The sequence below is a fragment of the Lactuca virosa genome, chromosome 8, assembly GCF_052849685.1.
Source record: "Lactuca virosa cultivar CGN04683 chromosome 8, Lactuca_virosa_CGN04683_v6, whole genome shotgun sequence".
Classification (NCBI taxonomy): Eukaryota; Viridiplantae; Streptophyta; class Magnoliopsida; order Asterales; family Asteraceae; genus Lactuca; species Lactuca virosa.
Genome location: NC_136433.1, coordinates 242,979,100 through 242,982,549, shown reverse-complemented (window position 1 = coordinate 242,982,549; position 3,450 = coordinate 242,979,100).

Here is a 3,450-nt window from a genome sequence, read left to right as displayed (position 1 = left end):
ACTTTTGTTGGCTCCATCCCTGAAGCCATGCTTCGTGATGTGCCTCCTGCCAATAAAGTCCTTGAAGGATATCATATTATTCCTGCCTCGGGGTTTTGTCCCTTAACTCCTGAGATGCATTTGATTATTGTTGAGGTGGATAAACCAAAAACAGGGGGTAACAAAGGACGCAAGAAGGGAGAAAAGAAAAAGGGTGATAACGAAGGACCATCTGAGCCTGCGAACACTCCCAAAAAGCAAAAGACGAAAGTTGCTCCATCTGTCGCTGCTCCTAAAAGGCGAAAGTTAAAAAGAGTTGCTCGCAAAGTCAAGTCCCCCACTCCATCTGCAAGCGAATATTCGCACTCTGACACTCAGTCAGATGTTCGTGTTGAGGATGAACATCATGTTCGTATTGAGGATGATTCCCCGGTTCATAATGAGGAGGAACCACCAGTTCTCCATGAGGAAGAACCACCCGTTTGCAATAAGGAAGAGCCACCCGTTCGCAACGAGGAAGAAGAACACGTTCACAACGATTTCCTTCCATCTCCTCCTCCTTCTCCCAAAACTACAACCACTTCCACACTGGTAACTATTGCACCATGTCCTCCACCAGTCTCCTCTCAGTCTTAGACAAGTGTTTCACTATCCAATCCTTTATTCACTGACTCCACAACCACACCCAAAACATCCGTTGAACCTCATGTTTCTGTCAACGCATCTGATGCAGGGGCTGAACATTCAGGTTTCGCAACTGGTCAGAACACCCCACCCATTTCTCCTTTTCGCCAAAATGACCCGGACATGATATACGGTGATGGTGAAGATGACTTCGCAGGATTCACCTACAGTCCTTTCAACATTATGGTTGATAGTGATGATGAGGCTCCTGTTACTCAACGTCATTTAAAGATCATCACTGAGAAGCTTGATTCGTTGATCAGTTCTTCTCGTCATTCCTGTTCGGATGCTTATTCTAAGGCTGATGTTGAAGCCTTCTTTCAGTCGCTTACCAAAGAACATCAAGTCAATTTGGATAAGGTCAATCATGTTGTTTCAAATTCTGCAGCTTTATGTGGTGAAATGGCCAACAAAATGGAAAACCTTATTTCTGATACTAAGGCTTTTATGGCTAACTTCCAATCATCTGCTGAGTCTAACACGCGTTTGGCCAATGAGGCTATAGCTGGTCTCAATTCCACCCTACGAAAGGAGAAGGAGGCTCTTGCCAAAGTTCGCTCTGACCTGCAAGAGGATAATGATAACTTCAAAGCTTCCATTTCTGCAAGGATGGCACAGCTTTCAAAATCTCTTGTAGTTGAAAATAATCTTATGGATCAACTTGCTGCTCACACCACAACTGTCAAGGTTCATCAAGAAAAACTTGCTCAAGCCGACAAAGAGATCAACGATCTTCAATCTGAGCGAGCAGTGGTCAAAACATGTGTTGGGGATGTCAATGCTCTCCTCACTACAACTGTCAAGGTTCATCAAGAAAAACTTGCTCAAGCAGGCATCTGGCTGACAAGTTTCGTCCTGCAATAGCAATGCTAAGTAGGATTGAGGGTGTTTCGGAGACTCCCGTCATTCCGAAACAAGGGGGAGATCTACCAAAGAAGTCTTCAGTCATGCCAACCTCTTCATCCACGCCAACCACTTCAGCCACGCCAACTACATTAGTCAAGCCAATTGTTAAAAGCGAATCAGATCCTAAAGGTAAAGAAAAGATTTTCTATGATGATCCTATCATTGATAATAGTGAAGACGAGGAGCTTGATGAAGAAGAACTCAAAAGGCGAAAGGCTCGTGAAGCTGAGTTAGATGAAAATAAGAGAATCATTCGAGAAGCTGAAGCCAAGGAGAGAGATGAAAAAGAAGCTCATGTCACACTTGAAAGCAGGAAGCTCTTATTTCCAAAGTGGACGCTAAAACGAATTCAGAGTGAAGCTGTAGACTTGCCAAGTCAATATTGGTTAGAACCAGTTGTGTCGTTCGAACTTCAGAACACACAAGATTCGCAACTAGATCTTCCAATTACTCCCAAGGCCTTCAAATTTCGCTCTTTTGTGAAAGTTGCGAACGTGCCATCTACTGACAGCGGGGCTGACCATCTCCTCTTCTCGTTCTATCTCAAGCACATGAAGCCACAGTATGAAACGTGGAGTGCGAGCAAGATAACGGAAGTGAAGGTCATTGAACCAATTAAGACTGACAGTTTTCCAAATGCAAAATTCAAAGTTGTCAGAGGTTCTGCGAGTCAGGTTCATGAATTCACTCTCGCAGACCTGCCGTGTCTCAACCCATAAGACTGGATCATCTCTACAACTTGTTTCTGAGAGATAAACAAACGTACGAGCCTATTATCCAACATCTCAAACTGATGATAACTTCCTACATTCAAGAGATTGGAAATATGGATGTAGAGGTAGCTGTTGTACTGCGAAGGAAGCCCTCTGTTCTTCCTAAAGAATCTCCTGAAGGTTTTGAGAAGTGGAAGATTGGAAAGATTCACAAAGAGGGATGGTATGTGGTGTTTCAGACCAGAGAACGAAGTAATGCAGACTTTCACAAGACTTGCTTCTCCAACCCAGATAAACATCTATACAACACTTCCTGCCTTGAGTTCATTTTGGATCTGGTTAACAAATTCAAGGGCAACAACAAAGGAGATATCAAATTCTTCTCAGACATGATTCGATGGTACATTCTGTTGGGTTTTGAGCATTCTAACACTCCTAAGTGTACATGCAACCCTAAATACCTTGGATCTATGTTTTCTCTATTATACATGCAATTATGAACTTTCCAAGGTATTACCCTATCTAGCATAAAATAATTGATACTTGGGTAATCAAATGGATAGAATACATACCTTTGTTTGATGTAGCTTGTCTTCATGAAGCTTGAGTGCCTAGTGCCCCAAGTGTGACACCTCAAATGGTTCACACAACACCATGAACTCTTGGAATAACCTTGAGAATAAGGATACTTTGATTCTCTCTAGTGAAATCGGATAGCCCTCTTAGTGTACCCACACTAGTGCCAATTTCACCAACCAAGGACCTTTTTATATAGTGTGGAGATTAGGGTTAAACCCTAATACCCATGACCTTTCATTTCTTATGATCCATGGGTTAAACACTCCATGGACTATCCATGAAAGCTTAGCCCAACTTAAATGAACTTGGCCCATCACACATATATATCTAAGAGTCCATATTTAATTAGTTCCTTTTGATCACTTAATTAATTATAAATTAATTCTTGATCAATACTAATTAAATAATATGATTATATATTAATATATTAGAACTTATAATATATTAATATAAAATCACTAGTATCCTTTTCCCTCATCTTGTCTATCCACTTGTCCCGATGCCATGCAACCCAAATGAACCATGCCGGGTCGGTTCAAGTCTTACCAATTATAGTTATGGACTTAGACATTAATCCAACAGTCTCCCA